Source organism: Primulina tabacum, chromosome 1, assembly GCF_025594145.1.
Source record: "Primulina tabacum isolate GXHZ01 chromosome 1, ASM2559414v2, whole genome shotgun sequence".
In the NCBI taxonomy this organism is placed as follows: Eukaryota; Viridiplantae; Streptophyta; class Magnoliopsida; order Lamiales; family Gesneriaceae; genus Primulina; species Primulina tabacum.
This window is the reverse complement of record NC_134550.1, coordinates 32094620-32112011: the sequence shown is the minus strand read 5'-3', so window position 1 is coordinate 32112011 and position 17392 is coordinate 32094620.

Here is a 17392-nt window from a genome sequence, read left to right as displayed (position 1 = left end):
CTTGGTCAAGTTTAGGTATAGTTTGGATGTTAAGAGTTTCGATTTATGATTTATAGTATGGTTGGTTATAGATGATGTGTAGTGCTTTTGTAGCGGCGTTACGATTAAATTCATGATAAATTGTATATTGATCCAAATGAGGTGAGGCCTTTTCCATTAGAAAGATAAGACATAGACGTGTAACTTTCTTATTTTGAGTTTTGTTCAAATCATTGTGGAAGGTAAGCCAAAAGTGCCCCGAAGTGTTTCGTGTGTTTCGACGTTTCTCCAGTGACACATGTTTGGAGAATGGGCATAACGTTTTACTCAGACGTCCAATTGATCTGAAATTTTGAGGAATTCAAGATAAGACATAGAGAGACAACTTTTTAGTTTACCACTTTTCCAAATTATGAAGGGAAGAGGCGTTTCAGAAGCGATCTTTGGAGTGGCAGTGCGCAGAGTGCGCGCCCGGGCGGGAATGTTTGTGCGCCCGGGCGGGCCTTGTTCGAAAATTTGGTATTTTGGCCGAGAGTTCCTCGCCCGCGCGGAAAAAGATGTCCGCCCGAGCGGCCAGCGATTTTTAAAAAGCGTGTTTTTGGAGTTTTAAGTGCTTATATACAAGTGTTGCTCTATTTTCTCTCATTTCTTCCCTCATTCTCGATTCTTCTCTCAAGGGGTGAGCTAGGGTTCCATTTTCTTTCTTTTGTTCTCTTGATTCTAGCCTCTTGTTGGATTATTGGAGTGATAGCAAGGTTATTTTGGGTTCAAGAAAGCTAAGGTAAGCTTTTGGTTTAGTTTATTCTTGGTTTTGGAGTTGGAAGAAATCATGGGTTTGGTGATGTGTTGATTTTATGGATTAATTGATATGGGTTTATGATTATTGAGTTGTTGATGGTTCAATACATGGTTTATTGTTGTAGGTTTTGTACCAAGATTATAGATTCAAGGTGTTCTTGTGGTTTGTAAGTGGAAATTCATCCCTTGTGCTCACATGATTATATATGTATTGTGTTTCAAAGGTTTTATTGTGTTATTCCCTTCAATTGATTCACTAATATGTATTGATACCTTTGTTGTATATTGTGGAGGCAATTGATGTCTCAACTTTGAGAAGGGAATACAAAAGAGAAAGAACATCAAAGTGTTTGATGAAATGTCCCAAAGAAAGAGTTTAAATGTTTTATGGATTGATAGATACATAGTTAGAGATTGCATGCAATTAGTTGATCAACGACCATAGGCTTATATCCCTCAGAGTTGTCGATTTATATCGATGGGATAAGAGCACCACAGACAGAGTTACTATTGATATCAATCCACCATAGTAAAGAGAAATACCATCTCATTGTTATGCTATTGCTACGATATACATGTTTCAGAGTTGATGGTATTTTATGTTTTCAAAGCAATGTTTTACAGAATATACTATGTATCATTGCTATGTAAGAGTTCCACTTGCTGAGTTTTATACTCATTTCAGTTATTTCATGTGATGCAGATAAGAGTGACGGACCAGGACGTTGATTGTGGCCCGGAGTCATATGCATACGAAGTTGGAAGGAAGATGTTATTTTGCAAGTATTTTTGGATCATGATCATAGGAATGATATTTTGTATTTTGTTATATCATTTGAATGATCATTTATTTACTTTTAAACATTTCATGGTGATGTTTTTTGAAACTCCTTCCATTTGATAGAAAATTTTAAATTCCGCTGCTATTTTTATTGTAAACGGGTCGAGGTGTCACATTTAGTGGTATCAGAGCACCGTTCTTCGGACCAATGCATATGACTTCGTCTACTTTCAACTGTCTGGGTATGTTTTCTTTTGCATCTATTCATTGTTATTTATTGATATGTCTTTTGCGAGCACATTGTAGAGTATGCCTCCTAAGCGTAAGGCGTCAGAGGGTGAGGATAGTTCTTCCTCGAGAGTTGTCGACGAGTTCGGCAAGTTGCTTAAAGAGCAGGCCAAAGTCCATAGCGAGCAGATTCAGCAGCTGCTTCGATTGCAAGGAACAGGACAGGGTAGAGGCCAAGTGAGAGGCCAAGTAGCTCAGGCAGTTGGCACTGATGCCGTCTTTTCTGCTTTTAAGAGAATGGATCCACCGGAATTCGCAGGTAGCACTGATCCGTTAGTGGCTGTCGAGTGGGTCAAGGCGCTTGAAGCAATCTTCGACCATCTTCAGTATGAGGATAAAGACAGGATCAGCTGTGCAGTATTCATGTTGATAAAGGCTGCACGTATCTGGTGGAATGCCACTAAGGTTGGTGTCGATGTTTCAGCTTTGAAGTGGCAAGAGTTCACAGACCTGTTCTATGACAAGTATTTTCCCGACGCACTTCGAGCTAGGAAGGTGACTGAGTTTCTGGAGCTTCGACAGGGAGATATGAACGTTGATGAGTACATTCTCAAGTTCTAGGAGGGTTGTTTATTTGCTCCGTATATTGCTTCAAATGAAAAAGATAAAGGTGCTCATTTCATTCGAGGCCTTAGAGCTGAGATCAGGAGAGATATCAACATGTCCAAGGCTGTGACTTTCAAAGAGATTGTGTCTAAGGCGTTGTTGGCCGAACAAGACGAGAAGGATATCGCCAGAGAGAGGCAGGAGAGGCATCAAGCTGTTGCTCAGAGAGGCCAGGGCTCGAATCAGAGAGGCAAGGATCGTTTCAAAGGGAAGGGCAAGATGGAATCGAGTCCTAGACCACCGCTAGTTCCAGTTGATCCTGAGAAGCCGTTGTGTCCTAAATGCAGCAGACATCATCGAGGAGAGTGCAGATTTGGCACTCATATGTGTTATCGTTGTGGCACGGCTGGCCACATTGCTAAAGATTGTCCAAGGGGAGCGAGCAAGGATAAGGTGCAGGGTCGCATCTTTACGATGACCAAGGAAGATGATGGCAATAGGGAAGGTACGCTCGCCAGTGCAGGTACTTCGCTGGTCCTTCCTTTTATTTCTTGTCTTGAGGCTGAGAAGTTGCTGTGTAGAGGTTGTGATGTGTTTCTGGCTTCGATTGTGGATGTGGATAGAATGATTAAGTTGAATATAGATGATATCGATGTTGTGAGGGAGTTTGCTGATGTGTTTGAGGATGATGTGCCGGGTTTGCCGCCGGACAGGGATGTTGAGTTTGTGATTGATCTAGCTCCAGGTACGGTTCCTATTTCTAAGGCTCCGTATAGGATGGCTCCTACCGAGATGAAGGAATTGAAGACGCAGTTGCAGGATCTTTTAGACAAGGGTTTTATTCGACCGAGTTCTTCGCCTTGGGGAGCTCCGGTTCTTTTTGTCAAGAAGAAAGATTGGTCGTTGCGGCTGTGTATCGACTATAGGGAGCTCAACAAAGTGACTATCAAGAACAAGTATCCGTTGCCACGGATAGATGATTTGTTTGATCAGCTGCAAGGTGCTACTGTATTTTCGAAGATTGATCTTCGGTCTGGCTACAATCAGTTGAAGGTTAGGGAATCTGATATCCCTAAGACAGCGTTCCGGACCAGGTATGGTCACTATGAGTTTCTTGTGATGTCTTTTGGTCTGACCAATGCTCCTTCAGTTTTCATGGATCTGATGAACCATGTGTTCAAGCCGTATTTGGATAGCTTCGTCATTGTCTTCATCGACGATATCTTGATCTATTCCAAAACCAGAGAGCTTCATGCAGAGCATCTCAGAGTTGTTCTTCAGTTATTGAGAGAGAAGAGGTTGTATGCTAAGTTGAAGAAGTGTGAGTTTTGGTTGGAGCAGATTTCTTTTCTAGGCCATGTTGTTTCGAAGGATGGCATAGCTGTTGATCCAGCAAAGAGTGAGGCGATTCAGAAGTGGCCTATTCCTACCACTGTCTCAGAGGTACGCAGTTTTCTTTGGTTGGCAGGTTATTACCGTCGTTTCATCTCAGATTTTTCTAAGATTGCCCTGCCGTTAACAAATCTGACGAGGAAGACTGTGAAGTTCGAGTGGTCCAATGATTGCCAGAGTGCATTCCAAGAGTTGAAGGACAAGTTGACGACAGCTCCTGTTCTTGCTTTGCCCAGTGGTTCAGAGGATTTTGTTGTGTATACCGATGCGTCGAAGAAGGGTCTTGGAGCAGTGTTGATGCAGCGTGGGAAAGTCATAGCCTATGCTTCTCGCCAGTTGAAGGATTACGAGAAGAATTATCCTACGCACGATTTGGAGCTGGCAGCTGTGGTTTTCGCCTTGAAGATTTGGAGACATTATTTGTATGGCGAAAAATGTGAAATTTTCACGGACCACAAGAGTTTGAAGTATTTGTTCTCTCAGAAAGAGCTCAATATGCGGCAGAGGAGGTGGTTAGAGCTTGTCAAAGATTATGATGTGACGATTAGTTACCACCCAGGGAAAGCGAATGTTGTAGCAGATGCTTTGAGCCGTAAATCGAGTTCTTCTTTGAGTTCGATGATTCAGCAGCCGTTGTTGTTAGACTTGCAGCGAGAGGAGATAGCTTTGGTGGTTCCGGGGACCATTGCTCGCTTTTCAGCGTTGGTCATTCGGGCTACTTTGACGGACAGGATCCGTAGAGAGCAGGCTGTTGATGTTCAGTTGTCAGAGTTGAGAGCCAGGGCTGAGGAGAGAGGTAATTCAGAGTTTGGAGTGAATGGAGACGGTTTGATGACATTCAGAGGTCGTATTTGTGTTCCTACTGGTGATGATATTCGGCGAGACGTCTTGACAGAGGCACATACCGCACCATATTTGATACATCCAGGCAGCACCAAGATGTATCAGGATCTTCGTAGACTCTACTGGTGGCCAGGTATGAAGAAAGACATTGCCATGTTTATTTCTCAGTGTCTAACTTGTCAGCATGTGAAGATTGAGCACCAGAGACCTGCTGGGACATTGTTATCTTTGCCGATTCCTCAGTGGAAATGGGAGCATATTACGATGGACTTCGTGACTGGTCTTCCTAGAACGCAGAAAGGTTTTAACTCTATTTGGGTTATTGTCGATCGATTGACCAAGTCAGTGCATTTTCTCCCTGTCAAGACGACGTATTCCATGAACCAGTATGCCGAGGATTATATAGCAGAGATTGTTAGACTTCACGGTGTCCCTGTGTCGATTGTGTCTGATCGTGACCCTAGATTTACCTCAGAGTTTTGGAAGAGTTTGCACAGAGCTATGGGTTCACGGTTAGCTTTCAGTACAGCATATCACCCTCAGAGCGACGGTCAATCAGAGAGAGTTATTCAGATTCTAGAGGATATGCTCAGAGCTTGCACTATTGATTATTCTGGTAGCTGGGATTCTAAATTGCCTCTTGTGGAGTTCACGTACAATAACAGTTACCAGGCGACGATTGGGATGGCACCGTACGAAGCACTTTATGGCAGGAAGGGTAGATCTCCCTTGTATTGGGATGAGATTGGTGAGAGGAAGATGTTGGGTCCAGAGTTGGTCCAACAGACTGCTGATGTAGTTGCTGTTATTAGAGAGAGGATGAAGACAGCGCAGTCGAGACAGAAGAGCTATGCGGATGTACGTCGTAGACCTTTGCAGTTTGAGGTTGGCGATCACGTGTTTTTGAAGATAGCACCTCTCAAGGGTGTGATGCGGTTTGGCAAGAAGGGCAAGTTGAGTCCGAGATTTATTGGCCCCTTTGAGATTTTGGACAGAGTTGGTGATCGAGCCTACAGGTTAGCCCTACCTCCAGATCTTGACAGAGTCCATAATGTTTTTCACGTATCGATGCTCAGGAAGTATATTGCGAATCCTTCCCATGTTCTTCGCCACGAGCCATTGGACTTGACGCCGAATTTGACGTACCAAGAGATTCCGGTTCAAATACTGGACCGCAAAGTTAAAGTTTTGAGGAACAAAGATATCGGCATCGTTAAAGTCCTTTGGAGGAATCATTTGATTGAAGAGGCTACGTGGGAACCAAAGGATGAGATGAGAGAGAAGTATCCTGAGTTGTTCGTGAAGTGACGTCAATTTCGAGGACGAAATTCCTCTAAGGAGGGGAGATTGTAATAGCCAAGCCTGGTGTACGGTACGGTTTAAGTTTTCATAAGTTTATTGACTACTTGGTCAAGTTTAGGTATAGTTTGGATGTTAAGAGTTTCGATTTATGATTTATAGTATGGTTGGTTATAGATGATGTGTAGTGCTTTTGTAGCGGCGTTACGATTAAATTCATGATAAGTTGTATATTGATCCAAATGAGGTGAGGCCTTTTCCATTAGAAAGATAAGACATAGAGGTGTAACTTTCTTATTTTGAGTTTTGTTCAAATCATTGTGGAAGGTAAGCCAAAAGTGCCCCGAAGTGTTTCGTGTGTTTCGACGTTCCTCCAGTGACACATGTTGGGAGAATGGGCATAACGTTTTACTCAGACGTCCTATTGATCTGAAATTTTGAGGGATTCAAGATAAGACATAGAGCTATAACTTTGTAGTTTACCACCTTTCCAAAGTATTAAGGGAAGAGGCGTTTCAGAAGCGTTCTTTTGAGTGGCAGTGCGCAGAGTGCACGCCTGGGCGGGAATGTTTGTGCGCCCGGGCGGGCCTTGTTCGAAAATTTGGTATTTTGGCCGAGAGTTCCTCGCCCGCGCGGAAAAAGATGTCCGCCCGAGCGGCCAGCGATTTTTAAAAAGCGTGTTTTTGGAGTTTTAAGTGCTTATATACAAGTGTTGCTCTATTTTCTCTCATTTCTTCCCTCATTCTCGATTCTTCTCTTAAGGGGTGAGCTAGGGTTCCATTTTCTTTCTTTTTTTCTCTTGATTCTAGCCTCTTGTTGGATTATTGGAGTGAGAGCAAGGTTATTTTGGGTTCAAGAAAGCTAAGGTAAGCTTTTGGTTTAGTTTATTCTTGGTTTTGGAGTTGGGAGAAATCATGGGTTTGGTGATGTGTTGATTTTATGGATTAATTGATATGGGTTTATGATTATTGAGTTGTTGATGGTTCAATACATGGTTTATTGTTGTAGGTTTTGTACCAAGATTATAGATTCAAGGTGTTCTTGTGGTTTGTAAGTGGAAATTCATCCCTTGTGCTCACATGATTATATATGTATTGTGTTTCAAAGGTTTTATTGTGTTATTCCCTTCATTTGATTCACTATTATGTATTGATACCTTTGTTGTATATTGTGGTGGCAATTGATGTCTCAACTTTGAGAAGGGAATACAAAAGAGAAAGAATATCAAAGTGTTTGATGAAATGTCCCAAAGAAAGAGTTTAAATGTTTTATGGATTGATAGATACATAGTTAGAGATTGCATGCAATTAGTTGATCAACGACCATAGGCTTATATCCCTCAGAGTTGTCGATTTATATCGATGGGATAAGAGCACCACAGACAGAGTTACTATTGATATCAATCACCATAGTAAAGAGAAATATCATCTCATTGTTATGCTATTGCTACGATATACATGTTTCAGAGTTGATGATATTTTATGTTTTCAAAGCCATGTTTTTCAGAATATACTATGTATCATTGCTATGTAAGAGTTCAACTTGCTGAGTTTTATACTCATTTCAGTTATTTCATGTGATGCAGATAAGAGCGACGGACCAAGACGTTGATTGTGGCCCGGAGTCATATGCATACGAAGTTGGAAGGAAGATGTTATTTTGCAAGTATTTTTGAATCATGATCATAGGAATGATATTTTGTATTTTGTTATATCATTTGAATGATCATTTATTTACTTTTAAACATTTCATGGTGATGTTTTTTGAAACTCCTTCCATTTGATAGAAAATTTTAAATTCCGCTGCTATTTTTATTGTAAACGGGTCGAGGTGTCACAATTATTTTTAATTATTTAATATATGATGTGTTTATTAGGTGATTTTCAAAAATGAGTAGTTTTAGGATTTTTTACACATCAAGCCATATTTTAAACCAGTAGTCGATTTTTAGCAAAATGGGGGACTTTTGAGGGTTCGGGTAATATTTTTGAAAAATCATATTTTTCAAGCAAGAAAAACCGAGCAGCCACTAGTGTGTGTAGCAAATAACAAAAACACAAAAATATCATACATAGTGTGTTAAGAATTTTACCTATCATTCACAAGGATTGATGTTTGACTCCAACCAAGTTGTAAACAACTTATCTCTTGAAGGGTTGACCCAATCTACAAGCTTCTAAGAGCACACCTTGCTCAAATGAGTTATTTCCTTCAAATTAGGTCCACCACTAACTAGGAAGATCCTCTCTAATTTTACACTAGAAAAATTAGAAGATTTTTCTTTGAGAAGTGTAGACTTTCCTCAACAATTGAAGAAGCAAAAATTGGGAGAATGTGGAGTAAAATTTCGGCCAAAATGAGGGAGAAAAAGAGGGAGAAGAAATTTTCTTGGTGCTTGGAAAAAGTTAAAGTGCATTTGAGACACATGCCTTGTTTATTGAAAAAATTGTCTCCCGACTCTTCACCTCCCTATGCATATTATTTGGGCTTTTAACAATTACAAATCCCATAGAATTTTATTTAAATGTCCCAAACAAATTTGAGACCAATTAAACTTTACTTGAATTTACTCAAGCCCACTAGTTGAATAATTATTTCTAATTGGGCTCTACAAGACCCAATGTTATTTAATTAATTCAACAGTTGAATTAATTTAATTATTTGGACTCTACTAGGTCCACTAGTGTTTGATTAATTAAACACTTGAATTAATTTAATTTAGTCCATAATAATGTTTATGAAAATCACAATTTTCAAATACATTATTTATTTGAGTCATCTTTTAAATTAGGAACACTTCCATAAACTAAAAGTTACATTCCCCATAATTCTCTCATAGAAGTCATACTTCTAATTTTTTTTGCGCTTATAAACTCCTTTATAAGCCGTTCAAAACATTAAACTAATTTACTTCTCAACGGGATCTAGAGAGTTAGCACTTGTGTGACCCTCAATGGTTCATTGATTCAACTAGCAGTGGGTTCACAACTCTATGAGATTCGGGACTAAACATCTCCTTGATATTAAGAACGTCAGAACTCAAGTCGGATAGTACCCAACCAATCATGTTAAACTCTCAGCAGCATCGCTTACATGATTCCATAGGTATCAAATGATAGTGCCTGCAAGAACCATTCTATTATAGTTAGCGTACAGTACGGTCCCTTCAAATCATATATCCCGACCAATTCGACAACTATTGGTATATCGAGAGCTGTCAAAGAATCGATACTATGTGTCATGTCGTAGTTGCATCGATGGTGTAATCTATGAAACCCCTTTCATAATTACCACCAACACTCATGATCTGATATTTCAAACTACATGCAAATGAGATCACATAGGATATCCATACCCGAAGATAAGCGGTGAATCCCCGACTACAATGCATAGACACCTATATGTTTCGACAAGACACCCGACACCCAACCTTGCCACCTGATGACCCCATATGAGTCGGTAAACAAGTCAAAGTGCAATGCTAGCATATAGAGTCACAATATTGTCCTGAGTCATAAGAACTAATAGTGTACAACCATAAACTAAAACGTTTCCACTCGATAAGTGAGAACCACTTGAAAAGTCCTCTATGGAGGGTTGTTCAGTGCACTCTACAAGGAGCACCTATCTACATGCTCGGACATCACAATGTCCCCTACCAATAAAACATGGTACTCACATCGCAGATACTAGTCTCAAACTCGAGCGGCCTTTATCCTTCTCAGCGGCAGCTGAATCGACTAGGAACGGTTTAGAATATACATTATTCCAAATATGAGTTTCATGATACTCATCATATGAGCATCTCATATTCTTTCTACTATTTGTATATTTAATGATTTTATCAATACAACAAGCATAGGTATAAAGACACTACAAGAAAAATGATTTTCCGCAGCACGTTATCAATAGCGTGCATTAAAAGCACGCTGCGAATACTACTTTTTACGGCATGCACCCATATGTGCGCTGTTAATAGTGTTGCAGTTGATACTATTAACGGCGTGCATTAAAAGCACGCTGCGGATAGTAATATCCGTAGCATGCACTTATGTGTGCTGTTAATAAATTATATAAATGCTGCTGTGCAAGTTTCGCAGCGCACAATAAAGGCACGCCGTTAATAGTAACGACGTGCATGTTTATGTGTACTGTTAAAAGTAAATCAATTTTTTTTAAAAAAAAATCGTGTTTAGACATTAACGGCGTACATTAATCGCATGCCGTCAATAGCATTATTAATGGGATGCATATTATTAGCACGCCGAAAAATGAGTTCGAATTTTAAAATTAGCGACGGTTTTAGTAAAACCGTCGCTAATTTAAAAGTTCCGACGATACGGTTTACAAGGAACCGTCGCCGATTTAAAATCGGCGACGGTTAATAAAAGAATAGCGACGGTTTTTATTAGCCATCGTAGACGTACATCGGCGACAGTTTAATAAAAAACCGTCACTAAAAAAATCGCAAATTGTCTATTTATCTCCTATTTCCTTTCCATTTTCCTCCACACCACTTCACAACACTTAAAATTTTTCTTTACTTATACGATTTTAGTTTCGATTTAGGTACGTGTTTTTGTTTCAATTTTTGATTAATTTTTTAATTGTTAATTAAGATCATGAATATTATTATTATAGTTGTATTGTATTTTTTATAAAAATTTATTAAATTATAAAAGTAAATTTTTTTTTAAGCAAAATTTAGCGATGGTTTTTGAACTGTCGCGAAATTATCAAACCGTCGCTAAATTTAAAACGGTGTTTCGGTTTATAACCGTCGCTAATATTTAGTTGTTCTATGACTATTATCGGCGTACACTGCACGCTGCGGATAGTTGTATTAACATATGCACGACGTTGATAATAGTATTAATAGCGTGCACATGTACGCCGCGGACAATCTTGAACTTTTAACCGCTTGCAACTTTGCAGCGTGCAATACGCGCTGCGGAAAGCCCATATGCGCTGCGGAAAGCCATTTTTGTTGTAGTGCGACTTCCTGGTTGATGCAGCTCACGGGGAGGTTTGCGAGTTGAGGAGATGGGCGGCTGATAGGAATAATATTTAGGTTTAGTGTATGATAAAGTAATAATTAGGAAGTTAAATAATAGATAATGGGCCCTAAGTTGACATTTAAAAGTAAAAAAAGAATTTTAAGCCCGATAAGCTTAAAAGTAGGCCCATTAAGTCCAAATACAATCCCGAAAAAATATTTTGTTTTGGTAAGTTCTTGAAAATATTAGCTGAACCCTCAAAAATTCTTTCGTTTCGATAAAATTTGCGCACCGCTGAAAAATATGCTCTGACGGGTAAAAATACCCAACAAAACCCATTTCTTGAAATATACATTTAAAACATCTTATATTAATTAATAAAAACTAATCATGTAATAAAAATAATTTTCCTGATAATTTTTCGGTCTCCGCTCCTCATTCGAGCGCGAAATGCATCTAGAAACCCTAATGCATGAACTTTTAAAATTTCATGAAATAAATTCTATCATGCAATAATTATTCATAAAATGCATAAAAATTAACTAAACACATAATTTAAATAAGCTCCTAGATTTCATGCATTCAGGTTACGTGAATTAAATTCATAGACCTTACACCCTTGTTACTCTATATAATGATTTGTATATTAATTATTAAAATCAATCCTCTCTCCTACAACTTTTACGTGGTAATCATGGCTTCTTTGAGCACTCCAATGAATGTAAGTTTCTTTTGAATATTTGATATTTTAATGTTATATTTCAACAGGCCTCATCCAAATGAGTGCTCTGGTGGTGATCTCGATGGAGACCAATACTTTGTTAGTTGGGATGAAAATCTCATCCCACCTAGAACAGTGGCGCCAATGGACTATACCGGACGACGAGCTCGTATCATGGATCACGAAGTAACCTTGGAGGTAACGAGTGTTGCACAATATATCAAATGGACAGTACAAAAAGATTTTTGTCAATAAAACCAGCGAGCAATATAATGAAGAGAAAACAGTAGAGAAACGATATAAATGAAGTAAACCAAACCGAGGCTTGTACGAAATAAAATGTCCTTAAAACAGATTCGTCCCCTCCTGTATGTGCTTCGAGGATCGTCTTGGACGTCTGTTTTCCAGGATACAATAGAACAACCAGCAGTGACTTAGCACGAGACACTACTACGGCGAACTGAAAACGTACCTTTACTTTATCACCGAGATTTAATGGAGGCCAAATGGAAAGATACAAATATGTAATGCAAGAGAGTGCTTGAAAGAGATAAAACTTTCATGTGTTTGAAATGAGGAAATGAATCCACTATTTATAAGCCCCAAAATGCACACCAAGTGTCATGCAAGATTAATTAACTCAATTAATCTTCCCGTTAACTCGAGAATATGAAGAGCCAAAACTCTTCAATTAACTCAAAAATGTGGAGAGCCAAAAGACACTCCCACATTCATGAGACATAATTTTTATTCAACTTCTAACATTGATTAAAATTTCCAACAATCCCCCACATGAATGAAAATTGATACAAAACTTGGTGACAAAGTTCTACAGTTGAATCCTGCATAGGATAGGCAGGTGTTACCCTTTGAACCTTCCCTCATGAAATATATTTGCTTTACTAGCTGACCAGTAGACATGAAGCCCTTGAACTGTTCTGCCGTTTATGTAAATTAAGATATACTTCACACAAAACTCTCCCTGATACTATTCAGTTCTCATGATTGTATTCGTTTTGGTCATGAACACATGCCTGGTTCTGCAAGAGGATCTAGAATTGAGCCATGCAATTCCTTCGAAGCGGCCTCACTTCTCTCTCACATAGGTGATTCTATATTGCTTCTTATCAGAATCATTAAAATTCGTACGATTATCCTCAACATTCACTATTTCATAATAGGAATGGGCTAGGGATAACCCCCACAGTGATATACCAAATCGGTGCGATTAGGTTGTCCCATTGAACCTAGTTCTTGGGATCTCCAGTCAGCGTAGGTTGGGTTTTCCTTCACACCAATTTATTCTATAGGCTTGAGCCTCATTCCTCTTGACGATTTCGCAACTAACTCTCTGTTTAACCTCTTCGTCAGCGGATCCGCTATATTATTCTTTGACTTTACATAGTCAACAGAGATAACTCCAGTTGAGAGTAGTTGTCTAATGGTCTTATGTCTACGATGTATATGCCTAGACTTACCATTATACATATTATTTTGTGCCCTTTCAATTGCAGATTGGCTATCACAATGTATGCATACAGCCGGCACTGGTTTTTCCCATCCTGGAACATCTTCTAAGAAATGACGCAGTCATTCAACCTCTTCAGCACACTTGTCAAGAGCTATAAACTCAGATTCCATCGTGGATCTGGCTATTACAGTTTGTTTAGAAGATTTCCACGAAATTGCTGCACCTCCTTAAGTGAATACAAATCCACTTGTAGATTTTGAGTCTTTCATATCAGATATCCAATTTGCGTCGCTGTATCCTTCAATAACAACAGGATATCTGGTATAGTGCAGCCCATGATCACGAGTGTACCTTAATTATCTTAACAATCTGATAATTGCTTTCCAGTGTTCAACTCCTGGATTACTCGTGAATCTACTCAATTTGCTCACTGCATAAGCTATGTCCGGTCTTGTACAACTCATGAACTTTTTCGTCGAAATGCCTCCCTTGGGTCCCATGCTCAACCTTTTGTTGGAGGAGGAAAGGTTTTCTTTTTCGAGCTTTGACCATGCTCGACAACATTTGCCTTAGCGACAACAGGAGAAAACAATCGTCTTTCCGAACTCTTGTTGTCTTCTTCGATGCGAAGTCGAACAATGAGCTCTTCAACATTCATCTCCTTGCGCTTGTGCTTCAAATAATTTTTGAAATCCTTCCAAGCTAGTGGTAGCTTTTCAACAATAGCAGCCACTTGGAATGATTCGCTCAAAGTCATCCCCTCACTGTGAATCTCGTGAAGAATCACTTGGAGTTCTTGAACTTGGCTGATAACCGGCTTTGAATCCACCATTTTAAAGTCCAGAAAGCGGTCAACAAGAAACTTCTTGGGCCCGCCATCCTCTGTTTTGTACTTTCTGTCAAGGGATTCCCACAGCTCTTTAGCCGTTTTCTTTTCGCAAAACACGTTGTAGAGCGAATCGGCCAATCCGTTTAGCACATAGTTTCGGCATAAGAAATCAGAATGATTCCATGCCTCCGCAGCACTAACAGATTCAACATCTCCCTCACCCTCCTCGAGTTTAGGAGCATCCTCAGACAGGAATCTGGCCAGGTTCAGCATCGTCAAGTAGAACAGCATCTTCTGCTGCCACCTTTTGAAGTCCACACTAGTGAACTTTTCAGGCTTTTCACCATGACTGGCTGGGACAGCAACCGCAGCAGCACGTGGGGTAACATGAGGGACAACTTGAGCCACAGTAGGGACAACATAACCAGTTTCCTTTTGCACGCTGGTTTCAGTAGTCCTATCTGAAACAAACCACGTAATGAGTAATTTGTTTTAAGTTTGTTGCACAATATATCAAATGAGACAGTACAGAAAGGTTTTTGTCAATAAAACCAGCGACCAATATAGTGAAGAGAAAACAGTAGAGAAACGATATAAATGAAGTAAACCAAATCGAGCCCTGTACGAAGTACAGTGTCCTTAAAACAGATTCGTCCCCTCCTGTATGTGCTTCGAGGATCGTCTTGGACGTCTGTTTCCTAGGATACAACGGAACAACCAGCAGTGACTTAGCACGAGACACTACTACGACGAACTGAAAACGTACCTTTACTTTATCACCGAGATTTAATGGAGGCCAAATGGAAAGATACAAATATGTAATGCAAGAGAGTGCTTGAAAGAGATAAAACTTTCATGTGTTTGAAATGAGGAAATGAACCCACTATTTATAAGCCCCAAAATGCACACCAAGTGTCATGCAAGATTAATTAACTCAATTAATCTTCCCGTTAACTCGAGAATATGAAGAGCCAAAACTCTTCAATTAACTCAAAAATGTGGAGAGCCAAAAGACACTCCCACATTCATGAGACATAATTTTTATTCAACTTCTAAAATTGATTAAAATTTCCAACAACGAGAAATGACCTTTTTTATATTTCCATCCCGTTGCAGGGTAGGCTGATAGAAGTAACATTACTCCCTGAATTTTCAGGAAATTCAAAGATTTTTTGTGGATTACTTGTTTGGTGATACTCTAGGCGCCACTGCACACTTGGTTCATGCAGATCGCGAGCCGGACAAGGCATTAAGTTCCAAATGTCTCGAGCTAGCAACCCTTCACTCAATGGCTGTCGACTTTGCTAAAACGGGAGCACCAGCCGTTATGCCCAGATTCCTGAAACTACGAGAATTCCCTGATTTCATGGAGAGGTGGGAGAAGCCAATGTATATATTTCAAGGTGCTTTAGGCAAGCTATACCGAGTCACCATCCAGTTTGTTCAACAAACAAAACCAGACGATGAGCCCTACCAAAAGATCTTGGCCGAGGCTTACGATCCTGATCTCATCGTAGATGGCTATGAAACCTTTCTTGAAACCGCCGAAAGCCACAAAGAACAGTACATAGATAAAATGAGCACGTACACTGAAGAATTACTGTGGAGCTGATAGCGAAGTTGAGATATTGACAGGGAATCTGTACAGGAAAATGACTTATTTGCAGCGCCCGCAGGTATGGAGAGGTGAAACACCGAATCTTGGCATTTGTCAAGACTTTGACAAAGGATGTCAAGGAGTTGTTCGAAAGCAGCGAAGGCGAACGCGAGAAATTGGCATCTGCGTGGTATCATGTAACGTACCACCCGAATTATTCGGAGGGCAGCTCGTGTTGCCTGGGATTTCCTTGGGTTGTGGGAGAAATCTTGCTGAAAATCAAGTCGACTAGACGATGTATGATCATCGTGTATGCAAGAAGATCATCGTGTACAAATGATGCGTTTGGAGACGGTATTTGACTAAGAAAGAAACTTAGCATGTATCTTGGAGTGATGACACTTGAAATGACTTAAAAAGTAGATTAAATGGTATTGGCTTTTTATTGTGCCTATGATATATTTAACTATCACAATGGAAAAATATATTAATACATGTTTAAGTAGATATTTATAAAAATATAACTGGTACCATTTAAAAATAGATATAAATAATTGGGGTTATAAATTATACGAGTGTCTAATAACAAAAATTAATCAGAAAAGAAAATGGACGTGGATTGAATAAGGACCACATTGAATAAGAAAAATAATACTAAAAATATTTATAACGTGTTAGATCTAGGGATTATTTTTTGGCAGCCGATTGACGGGAAAATAAATGGTAGTTAAAGTTTTGTAATTGTTGGATATTGGAATTCCGTAGCCACCATTTTTTTGTTCACCTATTTACTAATCGTTCTTATCACATCTTTGCAACAATCGAATTGTAGAGGCATAATCACTTATATTCATCGAGTTAACAATTTGATAGACAACGACGGCCCAAAATATCATCTTTGAAACATCACTAGATAATCAATTTTAAAATCAGAAAGTAAGTTATATTCCTTATTAAAATATTTGTAAATATCCATTCTACGAATCCTCAAATAATATGCCTAAATTTACTCATCAATATATATAATATATGCCTAAAATACATTAGCATTATTATAAAGAGATGGGAAAGTTTCAACTTACAGATTTGACCATCAATCACAACTTCCGCATCAACTTTATATTTTATCAAGGGAGAGGATTGTCTACGTTCATATATGCAAGTCCCAAAAATTTTATTCAACCGATATGAAGCAACTAACACACCCCTCTCACGCTCAAGAATGAACATATGGAGCTTGAAGTTTACAAATGATCCAATTTTGGGCAAAACGGGTGACCAACTATGGACAATCAACACATAACGGTGGAACATGAGCTCTGATACTATGTTAAGATTGGAACTTGGATCTAACTCAACCTCAAAAATTAGCTCAATGGAGGAGGATTGTCCAAACTCATATATGCAAATCCTAAGAATTTTATTCAACCGATGTGAGACAAGTAACACATTTCATTATATGTTAGTTATATCTAACATTGTCTCAAAAAAATGTGTAAAGATGAATATTTATCAATATACTTGAAATTTATTAATTTTTCACTGAATCCCACGAGTACTGTGAATCTCTACCTATAAATGCATCTTTGATGTAGTGTCATCGAGGTAGTGTCTGTGAAGATGGTATGAATTTTTTTAGTTTTTACTATTTAATTACCATAATCAGATCTTCACTATACTTTCTTCACATTAATTAAGCTTTTAACAAAAATCACACGAATGGAAATAAAAAGAACACGTGAATCTTAACCAGATTCCTCAAATCATATGAATATAAAAAAAATTATCGTAGTAATTCAAAAGTAAATAAAAAGAAAAAAAAATCAAGAAGACAAGCCCCATGGATTCCTT